General features: G+C 42.9%; 1 non-coding gene across 1 annotated transcript; it reads left to right on the top strand.

Annotated features, from left to right (window-relative positions):
- The first annotated feature begins 1,709 nt into the window (after positions 1–1,709).
- Positions 1,710–1,825, top strand: LOC132506568 (U5 spliceosomal RNA). Its single transcript, XR_009535890.1, has one exon. It is a non-coding gene; the product is annotated as a U5 spliceosomal RNA (small nuclear RNA).
- The last annotated feature ends 9,035 nt before the right edge of the window (positions 1,826–10,860 follow it).

Genomic DNA, 10,860 nt, shown 5'->3' with positions numbered 1-10,860 from the left:
AGATGCACTCAGGCTTAGAGTGCATATACTAGAGCCATCTGCAAGTGACCTCCTGGCTTGGGCAAAGGAATATGAGCCGGGCAGGGACATAGGTGACTACAGGGAAACAACGCAAGTCTTAGAGTACTTTGACTCTCTTGTGCATCCAGACAGAACCAAAGCCAAATGAACTCAGCCAAGAACATCTCCTGAATTATCTTCTGGAGAAGGATACGGTGTGATCTTTCCTGGTAACTCAACCCAAAGCTTATCAAACTCTACAACATCCTTACATAATATCAAAATTCCCTTTTGGTGAGTCTTTTCTTCTACATTTCTTTTCAACAGGGAGAGAGAGTAAGGTTGACAATATATTTTATTTGGTAAGACACAAAGAGAAGCCATGATATTGCTTCAGAGCCTGCTAGGTGTGTGGAAAAGAAAATGTTCTCTGAGATGAAATGCTCTACTGTGAAAATGTGATAACCTATTTGAAAATGACTATCTTCAAATAGGTTGATTCCTCTGCACAGGAGTAGCGCCACAAATATGCTTTCTGGGTCATAGTTTCGGAAAAAGTAAAGTTTGCAGTAACTATTGTCAAGTTGACAAGTTTACGCTTGAAAGATATAATGCACACCTGAGCCCCCCAAGACAAGTCTCAAGTCAAGTTCTTTAACTTCATCAAATACCCTCCCTTTGCTCCCCTTCATCCCTCCAGGCAGGGTTTTCATTTCATCTTATTACCCTTCTTCCCGAAGGAAAGAAATCCAAAATCAATTTATAAAAGCAAAAACTTTCATCCACCATCCATTTCTAAATAAAGAAAGAATACTGAAGCAAAACAAACTTATCACAATCACTCTCTTGGATTTCTAAAGCCAAACCCTCTAAATGTGGAAAAGATACAGTCAGTGACGAGGACATGGTAGATTCTGGCTTTTATTTAGAAGGTCGGTTAAGCCCATTTCCAAATAGGCATCTTGGTGTCTTTATATGCAGAGGGCTTGTTTTCTCTATATTTGGGCAAAGCCCTTTGGAGTAACTGAAAACCACCACCTCTGAGGATGAACTGTGAGGTAGACCAGAGAAATCTTAGTTGAGGTAACTGAGGCCAGAGATCCACAATGAAACTGTACTGTACTGCTTCATTTTTCAAACTTACACATTTTCCTAAACCCTTTTCGGTGGGTGATTTATGTTCAGTTGATTTTGCTACAGGCCTGGAATGTTTACACAAAGGCTTAATAGACATTTACTTTGGAAGTTACATTGTGAGATAGAATCAAGAAATTGGCCCATTGCCGGAGTCAGAATGGGAGGCCACCTGGAAGTTAATGATCACTTTGTAAAGACCAGAGGCATGTAACAGAAGGTTCCAGAAGAGTGAAGACTTCATGTAATAACCACATTGCACTCAGACATACACCACTGGAATGACTGAGGAGAAACCCAAGTTCCATAGAGGCATCCACAGATAGAAATATCCAGGATTACAATCATTGGACACCTTAATACTTTAATATCATATTTTGTAATGCATCTTACAGTTTATATATGCTTTTATGTAACATCTAAATTAATGCTCTCCAAAAGATACCGTAACCCCAAATGCCAAATAGTCTGCCTTAAGTATTTGATTCATGCAGAATTTACCTTTGAGGCACATAAAGAAGAATTATGGCCCTCACTTTACAGATGTGGAAACTGAGATTCAGAAAGCCACTTGCATACTCTGGTTTCTCTTCAGATCGTATAACTCTTTCGCCTTTTACTAAAGATTTCCGTGGAGAGAAACAATTCTGAGTCTTTACCCAATCTTTTGAGGCCTTGCTCTTGCAAGGCTTACAAATGTGTACGAAAAGCAGACAGTCGTTTACCTCATTAAGGCGCCTTGCTGTTGCTAATTTCCTCCACTCACTTGAAGTGCTTTTCTTCAGAATACCTAATCTTTCATACGTGCATTCTCACTTTATGATCTTTGTTCTTTTCCCCTGGTGTTTTTTCCTCTTGTCCCACCTTGGCATCCTGGGATTCCCTGGCTGTCCAGTGGTTAGGACTCGGTGCTTTCACTGCCGTGGCCTGGGTTCAATCCCTGGTTGGGAACTAAAATCCTACAAGTCATGCAGCGCAGCCAAAAAAAAAAGAAAGCCACTTTCTCTAGATTACAAGATGTCTAACTGGTAAAAATCACAGTCCCTTAGTAACATCACCGTGTTTCCATAGCTCTTTTGATTAAGCTATTAGTTTTTTCTATGATTCAACCAAGCCCACATACAGCATTCACATTACTGGGCTGAGCATACAGAGGATAAAAGTAATATGTATGAAGTTGAAGGACAGGAAGAACTACTGCATAGGGTTAGAAGTCAGAAGAGCAGCTCCCTCTGGTTTAAGAGGGGTAGGTATTGATAGGAACGGGTGAACTTTATGGAGGAATAGAAATGTTCTCTATCTTGATCCAGGTGGTGGTTAGACAGGTATATAGAGACATAGAGATTCAACAACTATAGCCTTCAAATTTTGTATTTTACTGTACCCAAACTATGCCTCAATCATACCCCCTCAAAATAAGGGGTAGAGAATGAGGGCTTGATAATGGTGTCATATGTTCTAGAATAGAAGGACAAGAACAGAATAAATAGTCCTTACCCTGGAAGAGCTTATTTATCAGACCAAAAATAGAAAATGCAGAGATTTCCTCTTCAAAACAACAGCATGTCGAGGACTACACGGGTATAGGTTTCTACACTCGCTTATGCTGATACTCGTATGTTTCTACACTCTTTTCTATAGAGCCTCCTCTTGCTCTGCCTCCTACCAGGCCCACTTCAGCCAACAGGCAGCACCTCTGCTTGGCAACTACACTCCACGTACCTTAGAGGAAAGAGAAGAAAATGCTGAACTAGTTGCCTTGGTAACCAAAGCTTTTATATAGCTGGCTTTTTGGCTCTGTCCTCCTACTTGTCCCACTCTCTTAGTTTCCACCACTCTCCCAGATGCTGTTCTCCCGAACCTTCCAGCACCTTTCTGTTATGCCATCCAGAGGTTGGGCTGCCCCTCTCCACCAAGTCTCCTTCTTCTCTTCAACTTCTGACCTACTTATTCTGAACCTGCATAGTTGTTTGCACCTAATTTTTAACAGGCTTTAGGGTTTCTAACCCATGGTCTTGTATGAATCTCAAGTCCCACCTCATTGTCACTCTGATGGGACATCCTGATACAATTCCCAGTGCAGCTACAAAAACTCCCTCAAGGATGGAGAACTCTTCCCTCCACTCCAAATCTTTTAAGTTAGATGAGATTTACCAAACTGTTAGTCACTGAAGACAAAACTTTATAGTCAGGGCTTAGAATACCATCCATCAGAAAGCAGAGAAGTGGGGGGGGGGTTTCTACTGTGAATATCATCACAAATTAGACACGTACTTTCCATTGGAAGCTTATGCCCAATGGCAAAGTGGGCTTTTCCCTCTCTCCCCTCAAGACTGTCCTAACTTGAATAGCCTGCCTTGGCTGCCAATTTTTTGTTTTAAAAGAACCAAGAAGATGACACCTCATAGGCGGTTCTATAAGAAAGTCACTTCTGGGCAAGAATTAAAAATTACTTAGGAGCCAATGCATGATCCATACTGGGACATGGCTCCCAGGTAGACCCATGCCCAGCTCTGTCCATCATACCATTCCATTCCCAGCTCCCAGTCCAGGTTCCCAGAGGAGTCACAGAGCAGCAGATCATTAACAGTGGTGAACTGGGCTGGTTCCTTTTTTTTTTTTTTTTTTTTTTTACAAGGAGAGTTAAAGGAGAACCTGGCCCAGGGTTTAGACCAAGTATCCAAAACTAAAGCTCAGTAGTGAGAGGTAAGGAATGGAGAAAGCTGGTGAGGTTTCTGCAACTTGTATTACTGCCCTTGGGTTATTTCCAGGACCAATATCTTTTTTTTATATATATAAATTTATTTAGTTATTGTTGTCTGAGTTGGATCTTTGTTGCTGCATGTGGGTTTTCTCTAATTGCAGTGAGCGGGGGCTACTCTTTGTTGTGGTGCACAGGCTTCTCATTGTGGTGGCTTCTCTTGTTGCGGAGCACGAGCTCTAGGCGCGTGGGCTTAGGTAGTTGTGGCTCGCGGGTTCTAGAGTGCAAGCTCAGTAGTGGTGGCACACGGGCTTAGGTGCTCCGTGGCATGTGGGATCTTCCCAGACCAGGGCTCAAACCCATGTCCCCTCCATTGGCAGGCGGATCCTTAACCACTGCGCCACCAGGGAAGCTCAGGACCAATATCTTGAGTATATGACTCATACAGTTGCGTAGGGAGCCATGCTTAGAAGGGCCCCACATTTGGTTTAATGCTCTGGCATTCAATGTATATATATTGCTATGAAAATATTCATAGGGCATAATGCTGATGGTTTAAAAAACACATGTAACCTAAAAAAGCCCTGATCCATTGTTTATCAGAGGTAAGAAGTGATAAGGTTGGCTGAACTGTATTACAAGTCAATTTCTGGCAGTGGTACAATGGAGCAAAAAGAGGAATCCAGGCAATCTACTGAATAATAATCGTTTCTCTCCTTCCGCCCAAAACTAAGGGATGTGTTTCCAAAGAGGCCCCTTATTATTCCTTGAACTTTCTGTGTGTTCTCAGATCAGGCTTCTTCTAAACTCTCTCCTCTTCTGTAAAATCTTCCCTCATTATTTGAAAGCAATTCTGAGTTTTTCCCTTTTACTATCTCTCCTCCTTTCAATAAATCTCTGAGCGTGTAAAGGCCCTCCTGGCCCTTATCAGCATGGGAGCCAAAGGGGGCTGGGGCAGAGTAAAGAGAGAAGGGGGACCTTGGTACCTGGGCTCGGTGCCTAGCTGCAACCCTTTTTATCACCCACAACATCCTCCCGGTCCTGGAATTCACCACCACAGCCTTCCTCACCACCTTCAATTCTCCAGGTCCATTGCCTCCCCTGCCCCTTCACTCTCAAAGATGACCTTCCCACCTACTTCCCTGGGAAAATTGAGAACATCTGATGAGAACTCCCACAAGTTTCCTCCCAAACTCCTTAAGTTTTCTTTGGATCATCACCCAAACTTTCTTCCTTCCCGCCCATCTTGGGAGAAACTTTCCCCTGCCACATGGACCAGTTAACCCCTTATACCTGCCTCCTACCATGACTATGGTCTCTGTTTTCCCTCTCCACTGGCTACTTGTCCAATTCCTCAACACATGCTCAAACCTTCTCATCTAAAAGGAAATGAACACACAAATACCAATAACTCTCCAATCTCTAGCCTTGCTTTTTCTATCAGTCTCCATCCTAGTCTTCTACTTCCTCGTCTCTCTTTATCCTTCAATAAAACAAGATATTGTCTGAATACCATCCAGTACAAAACTAAGAAGGCACCAAATAAATGTGAGGCCTGATCCTTCTTCTCATGCATCTGGGCTCGTCCTGTCTTCTGTCCTCGAAATTATCTTCTCAAAGGTCAAACGAAATCAAAGGCCTTGGTTTGCCGCCCATCCTGGTTTTATTCCCAGCAGCACTCTCGCCTCTCAAGATGAACCCTTCTCTTCCTAGGTTTTCTGTGATGTTGGTTTCCCTCTGACTTGGCCTACTGCTCCTTTGAAGTGTCCTTCAGTGTTTTTTCCCTATTCTTTGTTCATTACTTAATGGAGATTATTCCCCAAAATGCCAGCCTAGGCCTGTTCTCTGCTTACTGCACTGTCCATCTTTATCCCATGATGAATCTCATTGGCTCCCATCCTCACTGTGTGTTTCCCAAAGGTATATTCCTACTTCTGACTGACTCCTAAATTCCACATTACATCCCTAACACCTGCTAAACAGCCCCAGCTGCCTGCCTGACATCCTGCTAAGGATGGCCCCCTGACTCCTCTAGCCTTGTTAACTAAAGCCGAACTGATGTGTCACGAGGAACCACTTTCTAATTTTCAGGAAGCTTCTTACATGATTTTTGCTGGGGGTAGAAACTGGTGTCAGACTGAGGCTCAACAGGTATATAGGTAGAAGAAAAAACTGATCTTACCTGGATGGGGGAAGAATATGAGATAGGAAACAAGGCCAGATCCTGACCCAAAGCAGCAAATTTTCACCTACTTCTGTGTTTGGCACCAAATGTTGCCTCGTGGTCCTCTTAAAATTTACACTGTGCAAGACACTGATAACACATAGAGACATCACCAAAAACTAGACAAATATTGCTTGTACACATAGAGATAGAAAACTAAGTACTTATTTTGGCTGCAAGTCAAGGCACAATGGCATTGCATGAAGCAGGAAGTGATGGGGGAGGCTGGCTTGGGCACAGTGGATCAAGAAAAGCTGTGACCTCTTTTCCACTTATTGTTCACACTGTAAATGCTTTACTTCCATCAATTAAAAGGCCCATGTGGACTCCGTCCCTCCAATTTTTTGTGGGTCTGTTAAGCATCTCTCTGTGATCAAGACTCACTTTTCTTGTTAGTGGATCTGCTTTTCCAATCACTGCATCCCCAATGCCCAAGGAGCTCTGTGAGTGATACGCTCCTGGAAGACCTGATGCTAACATTTTCCTCCCTGATTTAAGAAAGAAGAGTTAATAAATTTTTGGCTATACATGTGTCCTACCTCCCACCAGAGGGGGGAAAAAAAAAAAAGTCTCTCTTTTGAACAAAGGAGAATGAAGGAAAGCTCCCTTCCTGCACCAGGAGCCCAGACTTCCCATCCAGGGCCTCCCGCTAATTCCAGGCCTCACCCTGAAATCAGGGAGGCCTGGGCCCTTGGGATGCTCACCGCCCCTCTCGGCATGATCTGCAGTATTCACAGCTTCCGCGTGTCCTAATCTATTCCATATTCCAGGAGGCTCTCTGGGGGAAAAGGTAATTATTCTCACACAGTCACTCCACACTTAGTTTCTTTCCCACTCACATCCGCTTGGAATCAAGAGCAAGAAGAGAATGGTGTTCTGCCCTCCCTGGTGCTGCAGGGCTCCTTGGCCTTTGCTTAATCAAGGCCATTGCTGTGGCAGGAAGCCATGTTCAAAGTCACCTGCCCAGAAGAAAGCAGGGGGCTATGGAACTGCCTTCTCTCAGCTTAAAAGGAGCATCTGATCAAAGCCACACTGCAGCTGTTAAAGAAACAGAGTAAGAAGGAGCAAACACATTTAGGTATGAACAACTCTAGGGATGACTTCATAGAGAAAAATCACAACTAAATGATTCTATTACTTTCCCCTAACTACCATCTTGTGTCATGTTAATTCAAAACTGTGTTAGTTTTCAGGTTCATGCACCAATGAGGAAGCTGGAATTAGGAGAAGACAACCCATTTGAGAAATTTCCAGGGCTTATGATAAAGCAAGTACTGTTCCCACCAACCTAGCCATTTGCCTGACTACTAAGTAAACCTAGATTTCTTAACTCTGCCAGATCCAATCTAACAGGAAGTCCTACTCTGCTTCGAGAATATCCCCTAAATCCAGCCACTACTCACCTCCTTCACCACTACATTTTAAAATTCAAGGCACTATGATTTCTTGGCTGGAATATTACAACTGAGTCAGCAAGGCTCTCTGCCTCACCCCCCACACACATTTCATTCTCTACACCACAACTGGAGAGAGTATTTGAATACCTCACTTACTTTCTAAAGCCTTCCCGTTGGCCTCTGAATGAAATCTAAGCTTTCACCTAGTCTGCCTAATTTTCCTTTGGCCGTCCCCTTCCCCCACCTGTACTCTCATCCCCTAACGCTCTCTCCCTTGCTCCCTATGCTTCAGCCACACTGGCCTCCTTTGCTGTCTGTCCTTCCATGACACCAATCTCTTTCCCATTGTCTTGGATTGGATTTCCTAGTAGCAGAGGCTGTGATGGGGATTCTTGTGCATGTGGTTTATTGAGAGATGGATCTCAAGACAAAACTGAGAGAGAGTGAGGGAAGCTGAAGAGGAAATGGGAAGAAGCCGAGCAAAGATGTGGTCTCCACTGGAGACCAGGCTCGGCCAGGTGATCCCATGGCACCAGTTGAGACAAGGGACCAGCATCCTGTACTGCTCTGTCAATCAGTCGCTGACTGTGGCCCACCCGCCGAGGGAGGACATAATCTCAGGCATTCTCTTCCGGCTGAGGGAAACTGAAGTTGTGAGCAGATAGCAACCAACATCCACAGCTACAGAATGGGTGCCTTGGCCCAGGGAAGGGGGTCTAGGCAGAGCATCAACAGTTTTACTAGACCTGCCTTAGAACTTGTTTAAGTTCTGCCTGAAACGCCCTCCTTCCAGATCTTCATGTGTCTAGCTTCTCGTCATCGTTTGCATTTCAGTTCAAATATCGTCTTTTCTGAGTGGCCACGCCCGGCCATCCAGCTAAAGGAGCCACGCTGCTCTCCTAGTTAGTCAATATCATTATTCTGCAATATCCATTTTTTTTACTGTCTGAAATAATATTTCCTATTTAATATTTACTTATGCTTATTGGCTGTCTCACCTACTAGAACATAAAGTCCAGAAGAACAGGAGCACAGTCTTGTCACCTACCTAGTGGTAAAGTCAAAAGATTCTAGAGTCAGACATCCTGGTTCAATTTCTGACTCTACCATTTACTGGCTCAATAAGCTTGAGCAAGTTAGCTTCTTACAGTGCCAGATTACCAGGTTATTGGGAGGATTAAGTGAGCTGATGATGCAAGTGTTTAGAAGAGTGTCTGATACATGTTAATCACTCAATAAACGCTAGCCTAGAAGACGCCTTGTGAACGAATGAATGAGTGAACAAAATAATTCTTTAGCAACTAAAGCTGCCACTTCACTTGGCCTATATGATGTGCCTCAAAGGCCATTGGCAGTGCTCTAAGTTTTACCCTTTAAGGTTACACAAATTCTTATTTTCTTTTTCTCAGCCATCAGTAGGCATCCAAACTACCTAGATTATGTTTTGTTTCTTGATGATGCTCAAAACCAGCCAATATTCTCATCTTGACCGCACTCATTGCAAGTTCGTAGACTTGAAGGTTCAATTTCGGGGGCCGAAGCATGCTAAATCTTGAAGGCCCTCATCCCTCAACCATAAGCAGTCACTTTTCCAACAACCCTGGCCCATTGTTACCCTCAGGCCAACTCTGCCATGTGATTAAATAAACTGGCTGCGTCTAGAGAAAAGGAAGCTTTCAGTAAGCTTCAGCCACAATATGAGCTGTGGTTTTGTCTGTGGCCTGGATGAAATGGGCAAAGGAACAATTACTTCAACTCTCCTCTGAAAGAGAGGTTTTATGGGAAGTAGGAAACAGGGGCAGTCATTAAACAAATATAACCTGAGCACTTTCTGTGAGCAGGCATTACAGGGAACATAAAGATGAGCCATGGCACAGGATAAGATAAAGAATTAAGGACCCAGTTCAGAAAGTAGTCGTAATGGTGGAGGAGAAGGACCCATTTTATTCATCTAAATTATTTAAGGAGGCTACTGCATTTGCTTGGATGAAAACATCTGACAAAACATTTAGGATTTATGGAAAAACACAAGAACCAGTTTAAGTTATAGAACTGTTATGGGGAAACCAGACAATGTGTTGGTCCCTGAGGAAGGAGGAGGAGGAGAGCCGTGCAAAAGTTAGGAGGGGTTAGGATTCAGAGGGAAGCCAGAGACGCCGTTAACAGCTCCACGTTGTCATTGACCCCAACCTTCAGTAAGATGCCCAATTCAACAATGAGGGAAGTTTTCGTAGAAAGCAGTAAAGGGTCCAGGTTTCCAGACTAGATGACTTCAAGTGATACAGAAACCAAACCCACCCTTCAGGTTAGAGGAGATGGTGAAGCTGAAGGAATCTCAGGAGAGCACCTGCCTTGGCAGGCCATGAGATGGGGTTTGTGCTAAGTTAACCCAGATCTCCAAGGGAGCAGGGGGACTCAGCAAACAGGGGGGCTCAGCAAACACCTACATACTCTCATACTCAAACAACAGATATCCACATTTCAATGACAATCTCAGTGGTCCCATTTTCAAACATGGCCTAGGATCTTCATCATATGCCCAAATCTCAGATAATGAACCATTATAAGCAATGGCTAAGTTTCAGAAATAGCACAGAGAGGGCCAGGCCCATGGAGGTTACCCAGCATCTCTTCTCCTTCCATGTATTCTGCCTGGGTGAAGTGTCAAATCCCATCTGTAGTCTGAGGAATCTTCAGGCCAGTTCTCCCACTTAAGCTCTAGAAACTGCATTGTCGCAACAGTAGATAATAACCACAATGGCTATTAAGCACTTGAAATGCAGCTAGTATAGTTGAGCAACTGAATTTTTAATTCAATTTAATTTTAATTTATTTAGATTTTTAAAATGATACTCAATTCAGTTACTGGAATGCTTTGAACTATGTTTGGAACAATTTAAATACGTGAATCTACTTTTTCAACCACAAACTTTTCAACTCTAAATGGAAATTTAGTTTCCAAATTGATGTGTGCTGTAAGTATAAAATATGTATTTGATTTAGAACAAAAAAAATGTCAAATATTTTTTTTAGTTTTATTGAGGGATAGTTAACAAATAAAATGTTAAAATGTACATCATAGTGATTTGATATATGTGCACACTGTAAAAGAATTCCTACCATCTAATTAATTAAGATATCCATCACCTCACATAGTTCCTTTTTTGTGTGTAAGAATATTTATATTCTACTCTCTTAGCAAATTTCAATTATACGATGTTTATCAACTATAGTCACCATGTTTTACATTAGATCTTCAAGAACTTATTCATCTTATAGCTGAAAGTTTGTACCCTTTTACCTATTTCCCCACCCCCAACCCCAGGTCCTGGCAAACCACTTTTCTACTCTCTCTGCTTCTATGAGTTTGACATTTTTTTTTTTTAAGATTCCACATATAAGTG

Source organism: Lagenorhynchus albirostris, chromosome 15, assembly GCF_949774975.1.
Source record: "Lagenorhynchus albirostris chromosome 15, mLagAlb1.1, whole genome shotgun sequence".
NCBI lineage: Eukaryota > Metazoa > Chordata > Mammalia > Artiodactyla > Delphinidae > Lagenorhynchus > Lagenorhynchus albirostris.
Note: the sequence above shows the minus strand (reverse complement) of the source record. Positions and strands in the feature narration are given on the sequence as shown.